This window comes from Ipomoea triloba, chromosome 11 (genome assembly GCF_003576645.1).
Source record: "Ipomoea triloba cultivar NCNSP0323 chromosome 11, ASM357664v1".
NCBI classification, from domain to species: domain Eukaryota; kingdom Viridiplantae; phylum Streptophyta; class Magnoliopsida; order Solanales; family Convolvulaceae; genus Ipomoea; species Ipomoea triloba.
Genome location: NC_044926.1, coordinates 20,563,589 through 20,581,118, shown reverse-complemented (window position 1 = coordinate 20,581,118; position 17,530 = coordinate 20,563,589). Strand labels below are relative to the sequence as shown.

The following is a 17,530-nucleotide window of genomic DNA, read 5'->3' as shown; positions in this document are numbered from 1 at the left end:
TGTCAACATCATTTTTATAACTATCAAACTTTCTAAGCTCAAATAATTTTTCTTTTAAGTCTAATAAATTTTCTTGAGCCCAAAATATTCCTAAGCCCAATTTTTAGCCCATTATCCAATTAGGAAAATTTGAAATTCTAGAACCCACACCCACTTTCTTCACCCTTCTATTAATATCCATTTTCCCCTTCATTTCTTCACTCACTCTCACGTGAACATCAACCCAAGAGCTCCTAATCCCTAAATTGGTATGTCTTCATCCTCTCCTCCATTCTTTCTTCTTCATTTCCCATTCTTTATTCCCTCTCCATTTTTAATTGTTTTCCTCTTGTGTTTGTGTATGTATTGAATGTTGTATTGTGGTGGTGTATGGTGTTTGCTTGGGCTAAAGGTGAAGGGGAAGCTTGTGATTAAGCCTAAGGATTAGGATGATATTTTGCTAGAGGAGTATTAGCATTTGAGGTAAGGATTCATGGATGTCCAAAATATTTTGCCCTAAGTTTTATTGTTGAAATTATTGGCTATTTTGCTACTTTAAATCTTTAGAAATTGTGTTATTTTGTTCCTAAAATGGTGAATTTTCATGTTTTAAAGTTTGGAAGTGTTGATGTATTTTTGGAGTTGTATTTTGAGGTGTTTGGAGTGGATTTTGGGATGAAATTCCGCAGATTTCTGGTCTCGGGTCTGGTTTTGGGTTACATATACCTATTGCCGGCTTTTGTCATAATCTATGGGATGTTGGAGTGGTTGGGGTGGTGTTGTTCATGTTGTAGGTCTGGGGTTCGACTCCACCTGCTACAACTATTTGATTTATTTTAAATACACTTCTAAAATGTTCTATTGTGTTTAGACTAAGTCTTGAACTTATGACTTCACACTTAATATCTTGAGTGCCTTTCAACTAAACTACTTTAACTCATTTGATATTAGTTTGATTTAATACACTATTATATGAGTTTTAAAGAGTCATGTACTAAAGAAATTATTATTTTTGGGAAGGGTTTATACTTTACATATTTCTTAGTTTAATAAAATTAGTATCTATAATTGAAATATTATGTATTTTGATAAAATATGTGATTTGAAAACCTATGTACCTAAAATTATGTATAATTATACCATTTTGAGAAAAGGGTTGGTATTTTGAGAAATTTATATTTCGTGGGATATTGTTGTATATTATTATTATATGCTCAATAGGAACTCTATTATAGAAAGCTAATATTTGATAATCTACGATTGAAGTTTGGTGATAAAGCGTATTATTTTAGTTGCTATATAAAACCGTATTATTTTGGAGAATATAAACTATATTTATTTTTGGAGGATTTAGCTATGTTTAAATTATATAAATATGTATATCTATATATATGCATATTTATTTTGAATGATAAATACTACTTTAGATTAAATATGTATAATGATGAGTCATGTATCCTATGGTGTTTTGAAAATTATATTTGGTTAGCCTAAAGGCAAAACAAATTAAGTATTATAATTGTATACTATTTTAAAAAGGATAAATTATACAAATGTACGTATTTTAAAGGATTATATAAATGTATTCATATGAGGAATCTAATAACCTTGATAAATGTCTATGGGTTGAAACCTATATTTTTAGAAGTGCTTACTCTATGTACTTTTATATATATATATATATATATATATATATATATATATATATATATAACGTATATAAATGTTTTACAAATTGATAAGTATTATGTTGAAAGCTTATCATTTTTGGGAATGATTTGAGTATTGAAAAAACCTACTTGTTTGGAGTTATATCTATATTTTTGAAAAATTGTTGTAGAGTTCGGTGAGAACTCTTTCCTTGAGAAATTATGTTTGAAAATCAAAGTTTATTGAAATTAGTGAAACTATAATTTTATTGGAGGGTATGAAGTTATATTTATTTTTGAAGGATTATTGATTTTGGAGGAGATGTGTAATCTAGAGAAATACTATTTTGCATACTACTATATTTTAAATTGGAGAATGTATACTATTTTGGAAAGTATGGATATTGATGGGTGATCTATACACCTTACTTGACTTTGAGAAATTTTACTTTATTAAAGCCTACGGGCAATGAAAATATTTATGCAAACCTATTTTGAAAGAATATTACTACCTTGGAGGAATGATATAAAAATATACTTATTTTGGAGGTTTATCTCTTTCTGTGTTGGATTGTGATGTGAAATGTGATGTGAGCTAAGGCCCTATGTTGGAATTAAACCTGGTAGAAATCATCCCGGGTTACTATTTGAGGGGTAACCTAGTAGAAATCATCCTGGGTTACTAGGACTGGTTTACTACCCGCTGGGCTTGGAATCCCAGTTAGGGGGTGTTTCCACCTATGGTAAAGTGGGGTTGTGTGATGTGTTCAATAGAGGGTTGATGTTCACTTAGGGCTTCACTGAGATGATGTCCCTGCCCCACTATTGTGATTTTGAGATTGAGATTGAGATTGAGATTGATATCTCTATACTTGTGATTGATTATGATTGGGATACCTCCACTTATGTATTATCATGATATGTTGATATTTGAAAATGAGATTAGAATTATTAATATCCTTGACTATGATGAGCATGGTTGAAAAAATCGCTAGGTGCTCCTCGTGCGCTCGGGGAGTGCCTAGCGCCTAGGACGCCTAGCCGGGGATTAATCGGCGCCTAGGCGCTAGTGTATATTTTTATTTTATTTTTTATTTTTAAAAAATTTGTTTAAGTATTTTCAATTTTTTAAAGACTAATAATTATAAATTATATAATACTTTGATAGTTAATACTAAAATATTAAATATTTACCTAAAAAATATCTAGAGTTTGTACAATATAGGGTTATTTCGCTCAAAACGATGTTATTTTGAGTGAAATAAACCATTTAAAAAAGAAGAACAATAGTTAATTTGCCCCACTAGGCGGCCTAGTTGGTGCCTAGGAAGTCTAGTCGGCGCCTAGGAGGCCTAGGCGGTGCTTAGGCGGCCTAGGCGGAGTTTATGCAGTTTAGGCGGTCGCCTAGCCGGCCAGCCGCCTAGACCACCATTTAAGGTGATACGCTAGGCGGTCGACTGGCGCCTAGCGCCTAGGCGAGGATTAATCGGTGCCTAGGCGGGATTTTTGCAACACTGATGATGAGAATGATTTGAGAAATCGATATCTTGAAATGACTAAACTTTGTGATATTATGATTTCCTCTATATTTATATATATGTACATTCTATACTTTGGAAATTATTTATAAGAAAAGATGAACCATATATTCCTCCATACTTGAATATAATTATATTATGTCTATATATACTTTGCAATGATTATTGGAAATGATTATACTTTGGAGTGAGTATATGACTAATAGTATTATATAAGGAAATGTTATTTTGAAATCCTCCATACTAATATTTATATCTTGGAAACATTTTGAGAAGTATTATGCCTTGAGTAGCTTATAACATTTGTACTATGTTTTGAAAGAGATTGTGAAATGATTTGTAAGTGGTTATAATGCTTTGAAGATACTAAACACTATTATTTTTAAAATCTATTACTTTCTATGAAATATGGAATTATCGTTGGGTAAGAGTAGTTTGGTTGTTGAGTAAACCATTTTGGGGAAAAGCTATAAACCTTGTCTATAATGTCAAGCGATAACTATTTTGGTAGAGTATTATAATCCCTATATATAGTGTTGAGTTAAAACTATTTTAATAAAGCTATGTACTTATACATATGTGTGATCGTGGGGTGGTTACTATTACTTATTGTGATAGTCAACTTTGGTGGAGCCTTACCTATGATATTGAGTGAACTGTTTTACAAAGGTTGTAGTTTTAAGGTGGTTGTAGTACTTGGTGTTTTAACTGGAGTCTCAATGTTGTAATTTAAGAAAAACCTGTCTTTGGTTTGGTGTGCGTACTTTTGGGGAATAAATGACCTTGAACCCTTGTTTTGGAAAAATCTTCCGTTTTGGTGTGAGTTAAACTTTGAGAATCTCCCCCTTATTGTGAAACTCACTTCATTCACTCTAATATTGACTTGAAGCATCTTGAAAATCCTTTTGAAAATGTTCTTACAAGGTCTTTGGTTAGAAACTTTCTAAAAGGTGGTTTCTTCAAATATCAAAACTTATTTACAAAGTATATCTATTTTCAAAACTGTAAATGTAATTATTTTACGGGGCAAAGTGAACCTTACTTAGCATTTTATGTTAACTTTGTGTTTCCTATGTTTTTTTTTCCTAAACTTGTTTTTCAGGATCTAAGTAAGCATTTGATCAAGAGAGCGCTAGTATCAATTATGAGCTAACGGTAGAACAAATGTTGAGAACATAGAATGGTAGATTAGTTTTCTTTTATTGTGAGGAAGTTTTGTAATTTAAAATTCCTTGTATTTGAATTTGGATAGTGATAAAGCTTTATTGGAATATTGAAGTTTGTAATAAAGGCTTAGCCTGAGCATCTAATCTAGGATGATTAGGTGTAGGGTAACACCTCTTTGAAGGATAATTGTAGGTTCATTATGGTTAATTTGGATTATGAAAATTAGGGTGTTACACCATCGCTGACAATTGCTACGTGGAGGAACCAAACGCCGTCTGGACAGACCTGCAAATGTTGAAAGATACAAATGAATTAATCCAACCCAAACTGCGTGATTAATGTTACTGGCATCCCACTACGTGGATACGTGGATGATGGGCAACATGAATTTTAACCACAAATTATTATGTTCTAACAAGACGTATTAACACACTGTGCTACTAAACTCATTTGTTCATGATGACTCACATCTGGCAGTAAATCAGAGCATATCAAAGCTAGTATCAAAGCATATCAGAGCAGTTAGTTTTGATTCTATTAACTGTTCAACTTGTTTTTTTTTTTTTTAACTTTTTTCATTCTGAGATAAATTTTTTTCAGGTAACATTATAGAAAAAAAAATTTAAAAAATTGTGTATAAGAAAGGAACAAAAACACCTGAATTTTTTCAAATAATTTTTCTTAGTAGTTAGTAAGTTTAATTGTAACATAAATTTAACTGTCCTTTCACTTTTTAAATTTTAAATTTTATATTATAATTATAACAGTATATATGATGACTCACTTTTGAAAATAGATCAGAGCAAGGATCAGAGCAATTATTTGTAATTCTATTATCTGTTCAACTTGTTTTTTTGGTTTACTTTTTTTCATTTGTAAATGGGCCCTGGGCGGTCGCCCAGCTCACCCTTGCTCAGGACCAACTCGGCCCCCGTTGAATTAAGAAGAGGTAGGAGCATTTGTCTCTTATTATGATGTTGGGATGCAACACCCCATGGTTGGATGTCGAAGTGTGATGCAATTGATCGATCTTTATAAATTTGTCTAGCTAATGTTGTCTTGCCAATGCCCCATGCCTTTAATCAAGACAACTTCTCGATTTGTTGATGGATGTCGGATTAGCATCTTCTTTATAATCTCAAACTCCTCGTCTTTACCCACCATTTCCAATTTAGATCTTGGTAGAAGTAGAACATCATGGCCAATTCTTTTTCTGTTTGTTGCAGAATGCGACGAAGGTTGGAAGACGGACAAGATTTTTGGGCAACAGTATCCCACTGTGCTGTATCGTCATAAAGATGTGCAATTTGGAATTCGATTTCATCTTCAACTCTGAAAGCCACATCTGAGTTCTGTTTTCAAGTCTTTAATTGCTTCAGCACCATCCATCCATCTGTTCTTATCATTAAACAGCTCTATCAAAAAACCAAGATTTCGATGGATAGATTGGATAAATTGTTTGTTGGAAGGGATGATGAGTTCCATTTGTTGTAAGATTGGACGAGGGTGAGGCTAAAAAAACTCAAGCTCTATTGTCCTCAAAAGAGAAAGTACACCCACACAAGCAGCCATTCTTCTTCTTCTCTTGCTCTGTGTATGTAAGTGTAAATTAAAGAAAATGAGTGACTGAGAAAAAGAAAGAGAAAGTTGTTAGTTTTTAGGAGGTAGTATAGGTAGGTTAGTAGAAGGAAAATCAAGATGAAGATGACTGGAATTGGAATAGGGTAATGCCACTAATTTGATGAGTGGAATAATTCTAGCAGTTCTATATGTATTCCCAAATTCTACTTTCTTATTTTAATTTCATGATAATGTAGCAAATAAAGATAGAATAGTTTCATCATGTGAGTTTCAAGAAAAGTGTCTACATTAAAAATTTATGAGAAAAATTCTACTACATGTACTTTCAAATCTTAGTCCCTGATGTGACGGACGCTGTTGTGATTAATTAATAATATTTTTTGGACATATGAGCACATGACTAGCTAAGTGGTAAGGTTGTAAGTTAGGGATACAAGCCATTTAATTTCACAGAGGTATATAGTACTCCGTATATTAGTATTGGAAAAAAAATGATAAAAACAAAAAACAAAAAACATAAACAAAAGAATTCCTGCAAATAAATAAAGAAGAAGTAGCTAAGTTGATTAATCAAGGATATTTTTTGAATTAAAATGCAAATTAAATTGAAGTTAATCAATCATGTAAACTTTTATTTAATAGAATTTCTATTATTATACGGAGTATCAAACATGAGAAAGAAAGTGAAATTTAATGTAGATATTTTCTCATCTAACAAGGATAAGAAATAGTGTAAGAAACTAAGGGTGTGTTTGGTTGGTGGGTTTAGACATAAGGAATGGGTATGAAAGTGATTGTTTGTGTTTGGTTGATAGGTTTTGTGAATGCTACTATGAGTTTGGAATATCTCATTAATGACAAAACCCATACCCTTATTACATAACGGTTTCATCTCCCTTCCTCCTTTCTTCCTCACTATTAATAATCATTCCCATTCCACCCAATTACCAAACATGTTAAATACTTTCACCAAAACCCATTACCATTACCAAGTATTTGATACCCATTCCGATTCCGATTCCCATGTGCGAACCAAACACACCCTAAGAATTGAAGAGTAAAATGTTTTAAGGTTCCAAGTACATTCTAAAAAGGGAGATATAAAGTTATATATTATATCGGAAGAACTACTATCCTATAATTAGAGCGTTACTACCATGTTGGATAATTGTAATTTGTAAACGTAGTGTTACTATCAACACTTATTGCGTGGATTGTGGTCCACACAACTCTGTGAATCACGGTTCAAAAAAGACGTTGTTTCGCATAATTTTATTTTTCACGCAACCCGTTACAGCATACATTTTTATAACTTATAATGTACATTATTCTAAAGCATAATAATGTACATTATTCTAACTCATAAAATACATTATTTTAACTCATAAAATACTTAATTTTACCCCATAAATTTTATTATTCTAACACATAAAATTTAAGAGTCGTTTTGGACTGTAATCTACACTACTGTGTAGACCGTAATTTGCCCTCACCATAATAGTAGTTCAAACAATTCATGTGTTATGTCAACTAGACAAATTATGGTGTGGACCTGAGTTCATATTCACAATTTTAGAACTCTATGTTCACAATTTTAATTAGAACTCTAAATTCACAATTTTAGATCAAAATTACATTTCAATATTCACAATTTTGTATTTTGTTATATAAATTCAAAAATTGTGTTATACGGTTGAATATAGAGTTATGTAATTGTGAAAATATTAGCATAAAAATGACATTCACTTTGAGATAATATTTTAAAAGGGATTTATTATTGCTTTGGGTTGAGTAAAGTAGATTTGAATTCTCCTTATCATTGAGGATATGAATTTCGTATATTTATACACTCAAAACGGATAATAGGTGAATGATAAATTATTTCTTAAATTATCCACATAAAGTCGAGAAAATAGAATTTGAAAGACTTTTAAATAGTTGTTGTTCCACATTGGAAATAAATGTAGGTTTGAACTAGTATCTATGTTAATTTCCACTTTGATTTGAAATATATTATTAGAAGCAAACGATGATATATAATTAGTGAGGTTGGGTACAATTCTTTAATAAGTTTACAACTACACCTACTCAATTTTAGCGTTCCATCACTTTCTCCAACTTAGTGTTGTAATTCAAGATAGAAGCTCCACGTTGAAAAATGATCGAGCATGGAAATGTCATGTCGTCATAAGGCACTTGTCATGTAACTATATATGTTATCGTACCAAACATAAGAAAGAAAGCGAAATTTGACGTAATTTTGTTTCAAGCGAAGGGAAGAAATATTATATTGTATAAGAATTAAAGAGTGTGATTCTCCATAGAAATTTTGTGGTACATACAAGGAATGGTTAACACTTGAGACCAACATTATGTGTTATGTGTCGAAAAGTTCAAGTTTAGAAGACATTTACAGTCTTATAGCAAATTGGCGCAAATTATATTGTGGACCATGGTTCACAATGCATTGTGGACCATGATTATGGCTGATACTGTAGTTGTGTTGAACGGATAGTGTAGTTGTGTTAAAAAGATATTGTAGTTGTGTTGAAAGGAAACTGCAGTTGCGTGGAACGGAGATCGTTCATCCATTCAACACAACTGCATTATCCTTTCAACACAACTGCAGTATCAGTTCAACATAATTGCAGTTCCAGATGGATGACACGGTCTCTGTTCCGCGCAACTGCAGTTCTCTTTCAACACAACTGCAGTATCTGTTCAACACAACTGCAGTATCAACCATAATCGATGGTCCATTAATGCATTGTAGACCATAGTCCACGATAACGACCGACAAATTGGGCTTCACATATATATACAGTTCATCTGACTACTGTAATCCTGGCGTCAAATCAATGTGAATATGGGAAACTGTCCAGACCACACTCAAACGGAAAAGACCTGAACAGAAGGACTGGCATGGCTGCTATGACACCACCATCCGGACTAGCAACACAAATGCATGCTAAGACAACCATAGGCTGCTATTACTCAGCAATTAAGTAGGAGCCCCAGAGATGAGATGAGATCAGAGATAATTATTATTTCAAACTGCCCCTACCTGTAAAGGAAAAGATGCACTCAAATTTGATTTCCAGGGCACAGTTGAACCATGACATGAATAACATACAAGTCTTATCAAACAACACGGAAGACAGACGGCAGAATGTACGTAATAGCACATAGATCGAATCAATTAACCTCGTATGGACTATACTAGCAACACAAACGCTAGCTAAGACTACCAGCTTGGGGCCCTGAGGACCGCCCGCTGCTATTACTCAGCAAGGGATGCATGCTTGTTGTTCCCTTGTACCAAAGATCACCTGATCGTCACAACACCCAAATTAGCAAATTTATTAGCTTCAATATGAATGAAGATCATGCATGGTGCTTTAATTTAAAATGCACTTGAATTTGAGACCACACTCACAATCCAGAATGGATGAACATGAATCTCAGTTCTGCATATACAAATAGATGACAGTCAAAACCTACCAGCTAAGGATAGTATGTAAATTTGTATAGGTTAACTTGAAACCTACTCATTTATTAGATTGTTAACAGTTAGTTATCCACTTCTGACTCTTCTTCACTGAGGCTTTCCTATATCCCATGACCTGTCATGAATAACTGAATTTAATTAAATTTGCTTTGCACAAATTGAAAAAATGTAATTAAGATAGAGAAAGGGTGACATACATTATCTAATGCTTCTATCTCAATAGCAACCATATCATAGTTTCCAGAGTCATGTTGATCATCTTCAATTTTCTTGGCTGATTTCACGGCAGAAGGAAGACATTTTCATAATTTGATTGACTTCAATGTTGAAATTTCAGCAAAGTCAATTGGGATCTCTCTCGATTTATGGCAATTCCAAAGATAAAGGTACTCAAATTTTGGAAAATTATGGCTACTAGCTTTCCAATGCTTGATCACACTCAAAGATAATTAAAGTAATTAACTCGCAAAATATCACTTCTTGCATTTTCCATTCTTTACCTACGTGGGACCCCCACCCCAACTTGAGTACCTCTAGCATAGACAACTTGTTAAGAATATTAATTTTCTCCCACTCAAATCTCATTGCAGTTAATGCCTACTTCCTAAGGTCCGAGATGATTGCACAAACTTAAACCCTGCTATCGATCTTCTTGCCAAATTGAGTATACGAGACACCATAACGGGAGAAGTCAGGATTATAAAAAATCATGTTCTGCGATGCTGCTGAGGTTGCTAGGTTCCCGGTCAGTGAGTCTCGGATCAGTGTGATCGGTATGATTGGAGACATGCTCAGAGGTGGTGCTGGAGATCTGGTCGATGGCTGGCGAGGACAGCAGCAAGGAGCACTATGCCTGGGGAAAAAATGCGATACCAGAATCGTCAGTTACCGGTCAAGAAGACAGTGGCAAATTATTGTGTGGACCATAATAAAATTTACATTTTTAATGTACTAAATGTACATTATTTTTGTACTTAATGTACATTATTTTTATACAAATAATGTACGTTCAATACACAAATAATGTATATTCCCTAAAAACAATGTACATTATTTTTATATTGAATGTACATTATTTGATAGTGTGGTTCACACAATAATAATTGCAAGATAGTCTACTATGGCTGGACTGATCCTTTCAGCGATGGAGGCCCGGAAGCAGCTTAGACCCGGTGCAAATTAATAGCATGGGTGCTCCAACAATGAAATTTAACATAAAGATGATCGGGTTTGATGCAAGATGGAGTGGCGAGGTTGTTTCTTCACGTGGGCATATCATCCACAGCATACATACATGTAACTTCAATTTGTTGGTGGTTGGAAGCGGTGAGTAGAAATAAATGATGATGTCACCTGCACAACACATCTTGATAACAGGCTCCAACAGAGCTGGGCAATTGGTCTCTTTTACAAATATATCCGACCTTGCTAACCGTTACTCGTCCGTTATGAAGTTGGTCGGCGTAAGCGGAGCTTTCAAATTTCAAGCCACACCATCAAACCACTGAATCGAGCTTATACTTTGAAAACGATGGCTTGTTCTTTTCCAGCCGCCACGTATACGAAATTGCAAGTTTTCTACCTGCCTTTGGTTTCTACGCGACGATCATGGTTGAGTTAGGTAATTGACCGGAAGGAAGAGGGAGTAGGAGCTTTGATGGTGAGCCGCTGAGTACTGCTTCGCTCAAGAGCTTTGTCGAATTCTGTACCTTTGATTCTTGACCCCTTTTTACCTCATGCTTTAACCGTTTTTGATAACAAGGTGATTTAGTTTGAGTGGAATTTATGATTTGTTTATGTGGTTTGATGTTTCTAGATAATGTGGGTCACAACAAGTTAAGAGGAAACTTCTTAAGCATAATGAAATGATTTTGGAAGCTTAAATTTCACTGAAGGAGGATTGGAGTATCCGAACGCGAAGCCGGAGAAAAGCTAGAAAATTGAATGCATGCGGCCTAGCAAACGGTCGGATGGGTGGCCGCTTGCCCCGACACAGATCTTGCCCAGCCAAACGGCCTAGCAAACAACCGTTTGCGTGGCCGGATGTCGCGATTCTTGCACAGTATAAAAACTATTTTTCTTAATCAGTGTTCCTAAACAATAAACAATCTTTTACATACTCTCATGTTACGACGTTGGTAGGTGCTAACCAATAATATTTTCTCTTAACCTTTCAATTATATGCTAATAGTCATTTTGAGCATTACATTCAAAAGTTGTAAATGCCACATCAATCTTATATTCTTATATTACAAAAATCGTGTAATTTCAATCTCTTTAACATATAAAATTGTCAAACAAACAGCTCACACTCTACCTTTGCACATGTGTTGTTAGAAAAATGAAATGATGAGAGTATCTTTGCAACAAGGAAGATTCTTTATCCTCATCGACTTTGATTGGGAGGTGTATATTAGAGCAATGAATAAAAACACGTACATACGTACAGTATTAAACAATCGTGGATTTTGGAGGATCCCAAGACCAAGAGAGCATAGGAATCTTAGGGACAGCACAACTATAGCGTTTCTCCATTCGTCCGTTGGTTACACCTTAGTAGTAAAATCTTTTTGATCTTCTTCCAGAACAATCTCTCTCTCTCTCTTAATATTTTGGCAAACACTTGTGTGAGACCGTCTCACCATGAGACGGGTTGGGTCGGGCCAAGATGCAAGTGTAACACTTTATATGAACAAATGTCATGCTTATATGCTTATATGCTCAAATGTAATACTAATCAGGAATAAAATTTTTGTTACTTATAAGGGTAAATGTAATACTTTTAAGGAAAAATACAATACTTTATATTTCGATTTAAAATTATTACATTTTTCCTCAAAAGTATTATATTTGCCCTTATAAGTAAAGAGCACTTGTCAACATTATTACTTATTATGAAAAATGTATTACTTTTTCTCTTATAAGTAACAAAAATTGTATTCTTGATTAGTGTTATATTTGAGCACATAAGTATGACATTTGCACATATAAGTATGACATTTGCATGGTGCTTTTTCTCTTATATACATTTTATTCTATAGTGTCATACCTCCATATAAGAAAAAATTGATAAATAATATTCAATTATATTTTCTATGGTTATAGTGTGATGCCGCGTATACAAGGAAGGAGGGGAGAAATACGACGAATTATACATTAAGCATGTGAAATGACTACTTAAATATTCATTTGACGTCTACTTAACCTTCATCTGAGGGAAGGACCAACATTGAAAAGAATTCGAAAGTTAAGGGACATAAATTGTTCAAATTAAATGTCAGGGACTAATTGTAGAAAATCAATATAGTCGGAGGACCATGGCTGGAATTAACTGTAATGATTACATATTATATACATTCTAATCTCTCCTTTTAAGTAGTATTCAAAAAAAAATCTCTCCTTAAGTGTACATGCCTACTATAAAACAACAGCACTTTGTAATTTTTTTAGCTCGTGCATGAGAAAGAGCATCATGTGCGACTCATAACACAAAACACATGCACATGTTATATATTTATTTATTTTCAAATTTGATTTAGGTAGAGAATTCATATTTTATAAGCATAGAATTTCACAACACGATATAAATTTATGATAAGTGCAAAAGATGCCAACTCCATAAGGTTATTCTTGGATCATTTAGTGCATAATTCATGGCTTTTATGAGTGATTTAGTCCTAAATTGCATTAGAATACTTTATATTGTCATCCTACCCCGTTCCACACTTTACCGATTGTTTTGTAGGTAAAAAGAAGTGCTTAAAGACAGAAAATGGCGATATTTTGGAGAAGAATTCACAAGCCAAAGTTGGAGGACGAAGTAGGCCTTGGACGCGCCCATGGACACGCGTCCAGGCTGGCGTCCAAATGTTCCCCCGCTGAAGTCTCAAGGCATTCTGCGTAGCATGCCTTGGACGCGCCCATGGACGCGCGTCCGAGGTGGCGTCCAAAGTTTATCCCTCTGAAGTCTCCAAAGCAGAACGCAAGCCTGCCTTGTACGCGCCCATGGACGCGCGTCCAAGGTGGCGTCCAAACATCCTCCCTCAGAACTCGACCATAATTCCGCGAAGCAGGCCTTGGACGCGCCCATGGACGAGCGTCCAAGGTGGCGTCCAAGCATCCTCCCTCAGAATTCGCAAGGCATTCCGCGAAGAGTCCCTTGGACGCCCTTCTGGACGCGCGTCCAGCCAGGCGTCCATCGCGCACAATTGGCGGTTATTCACTTTTAAAAAGGGATGAGGTAACCATTTTCAGGGGAACTTTCTCTCCCTAGAAGAACTTTTCTCTCTCTAGGTTTTAGCTCTAAAATTCTCTCCATTCCATAGCTCAATTCCACTCCAAGATCATGTTCCATAGCTAGATTTAGAGAAGAAATTACATTGCAAGATTGTATTGAACAATGTTACTCAAGGATTCTACTTCAATTTCAAGCTAAGATTCATTTTCTATTCTTGCATTTCAATTTCTTTTGTTGATTTGAATCTATTGCTTTGTTAGTTCAATTGCTTTTTGATTTCAATTTTCGCTATGAGTAGCTAGATCTTTTGAGGATTTGAATCAATTAGTCTTGCATAATCTCCCTTGAGTTCTAAAATTCTTAAACCTAGGATTAGATAATGCTTGTTTGATGATTGATTGTGGATAGGGATGATTGTGTTGACTCTATGCAACAAGGATCCGGTTGTAATAGAGGAGTAGGAAAGGAATACTCACTTACAAGAGTAGGGAGTATACCTAGCCCTCACCATCCACATTTCCTTCCCACCTTTGAGAAAAGGGGGATTGGAAGACATGTAGCACACCAAGTGTTTGATGAATTGCCTCTTCTAGCCTAGTTATTATGAGAATAAAGCTAAGGCATGGTAGAGAGGCCATCGTCCACGAGAATGGCGTTGGCACTAGTGAACTTGTCTCAATCTTGTCCAATAAGCGTTGCTAAGTCCTAGGACCGTAGGAAATCAAGGGTAAACATGCTTGATGAGTTGGTTCGGATCCCCTTTCTCTTTAATTGTTTTCTATTCTTTTGCGTTACTTGTTTTGTTCTTCGCATGATTCACTCTTACATATGCTCCGGACTAGCTTTCGAACACTTTTAGCTCTTGTAATTAATCCGCTTGCTTACCAACTCCCTTACGCCTTCCCAGAGGAACACACTCTTCACTTGCTACTATACACACACTTCGCTCACACCGCATCCATCATTCACATGCTTCAAAACTGTTTTTCAATTTACAACATGTTATGCAACTACTAATTTGTTGCAGGTACATAAATTATACTCTTAAGGTACAAAATTTCATAACACAAGATACAAAACTCACAACACAAGACACACATGTTTTATAGTTTTTTTTTTAAAAAAAAACTATAACGTGAATTAAACTACCAAATAATCGCCGTCAAAAGTAAAAAAAAATAAAAACGATGTGTATACGACCAGGGTCCACATACAATGCACTATGGACCCTGGTCCACAGTACAATGATCCCACGACCACCACCACTTATTATTATTACTAGTTTTTTCACGCGCGTTGCGCGAATAGGATAATGCCCAATGTTTATTTTTAAATAATTACTTCAAAGTATATCAGTACAAGATTATATATGAGATGTTCATGCACATGTAATTGAATGTTGAATTTGTTTATTTAAATTAATAATTCAAAGTATATAATTGTCACTAATATAAATGTTTGCAATTTTATAAAAACGATAGTCTAAATACTTAGTCTAAAAATGATAGTAAAAATAAAAATAAAGAAATATGATTTAGCTTTAACGATGGCGGACTAACCCCTTGCAATTTAAGACTGCTCCATACCCAATGCCTAGGATTGAAACCTTAACCTTTGGTTAAGGATGAATGAGTCCCTTCTACTCAACCACACCCTTCAGGTTTTCACTAAGTAGTTAATATGATTTGAAAGTAAGGAATCTTTGCATTGTAGACAATATAACCAATGAAATATTATCTCTTTTTTAATTTTTTAATAATGAATAATTTTTATTGTAGAAGATAAAGACATATAACTAATGAAATTATATCTGTTTTTAATTTTTTGATAATGAATAATTTTTTTTTGAACAAACGCATTGTAAACATGAATTCTAAATTAAAGGAATGCATATGTATTATTTTATTTGTTGTAATTACTAATTTATTTAATCTAATAAAGTAATAGTGTGGGGTACTCACTTTTCAATAATATACTCTAACATATTCGTAGTATATCCTTAACAATTATGCTAACTCTAATTAGGATAAGGTTCGAACCTAAGACTTTTCTTATAGAAATTAATAAGTTAAAAGTTAATGGAATATTCCGTTACTAAAGTTTATATTAACGGAATGTGGGTTATTTAAGGGAAGAAAATAATATAATAGAGGGTAAAGAAGGAAAAAATCATAAACAATTACTAAAATCAAAATAATATGGACCATTCGTTTAAATAAATAATTACCACCAACATTTTTTTCTTCCCGTTAGAACCCTAACTTTATTAGCTCTTATTAAAATTGTATAAAATTGTATGTATGTATGTATGTAGATGTAGATACTAGAAAATTATCCGTGTGATGCACCAATAATTTTTTATTATAAGCAATTCTAATATTTGAAAGTGTACATTTATTTTAAATTATAAGATTTGTTGTATATTAGTATTGAAATTGATTACTTAAAAATTATATTAGGAAAAGTCTAAACAAAAAATAGAAGGAAGAGCATGGCTAATTGATAATATTTTAAGTAACAAAAATATACTATAATCAAATGAAGTGAATCTCTATGTTTAATTACCATAGTAAGATTTAAAGTGTCAAATACAAGTTGATAATATTGACGTAATATGTGTATGTTTAATATTTTTAATTATGGATTATGTGTATGCTTATTTTTCTTTAATTACCCACCGTAATATGTTTACGTTTACTTTCATATAGGGGCAGGAAAATTTATCATTAATTCTAATAAAAATGAGGTCGTTTTATTATGATTACTATATGGTAATTAAGGAGCATATATTATTATTAATTAATATTATATATGCTAATTATGACATCCGTTTAATTATGGATGTAATATGTGTATGTTTAATTTTCTTTAATTATGTCCGTAATATGTGTATGTTTAATTTCCTTTAATTATGTCCGCAATATGTGTACGTTAAGATTCCTTCAATTATGTATGTAATATGTGTACCATTAATTTTCTTAATTGATTAGATAAAATCTATATTATGGTAAGTATAAAAAATAGATTAATAAAAGTATAATGTGTGAATTAATTTATTAATTACCATAATTATGAAGATTTTATTCAAAAGTAACTATTTGCGTAATTTTATGTGTAATAATCTGTGAATTGGAATAATTTGTATAATTGTATGGACATAATAATATGTGAATTAGCATAATAATATGTGAATTGGAATAATTATCATAATTTTTAAAATATCCTTCTATTGTGGACGTAATATGTGTATTATCAATTTCCATAACTAATTAGATAATATTACCGAAAGTATTAATTCCTTAATTGTCATAATTTTTAAGATTTTATTTAAAAGTAGTCAAAGGAAGGGCATGGGTAATTGATATTATTTGAAGTAAAAAAAAATATTGGTATAAAATCTTTGCAAGAAAGGATTCTCTAAATTTAATTATCATAATAAATTTAGATGTTAAATACAGCTGGTAACGGGTTATTTAGATGGTAATAGTATATGGTAATTACCTATATAGATTATCATAATAAATAGATTAACATATAGATCAGAATTATAAAAAAGGGAGGATGTCTTTTAGGTAAGATATATTAGGAAAAATATCAATTAATTAACATAAAAGAAAATCCAATATCACCATTAGATTTTGATTAAGAACAGAAACTGGCGTAAAAGCTGTCATGCGTTTATTAAGATGAAAGGTATTGGGAAGCTTTTAGACCTAGCAAAAAGGACTCTAAGCCTTCAGCAATCAAGCGCGAGAGAAGCGGAGCTGTCGTAGAAGCGGTAGCTTCCCCCGACCGACTAAAATACAACCGTCGCGACCTACTTTGATTCAAAAGAAAGGCACATAAAAAATATGATAGAAAAATTATATGA

The 17,530-nt window shown here is 33.2% G+C and overlaps 1 long non-coding RNA gene across 1 annotated transcript; it reads left to right on the top strand.

Annotated features, from left to right (window-relative positions):
- The first annotated feature begins 215 nt into the window (after positions 1-215).
- Positions 216-4,540, top strand: LOC116033977. Its single transcript, XR_004100946.1, has 3 exons — positions 216-248; positions 392-462; positions 4,269-4,540. It is a non-coding gene; the product is annotated as an uncharacterized LOC116033977 (long non-coding RNA).
- The last annotated feature ends 12,990 nt before the right edge of the window (positions 4,541-17,530 follow it).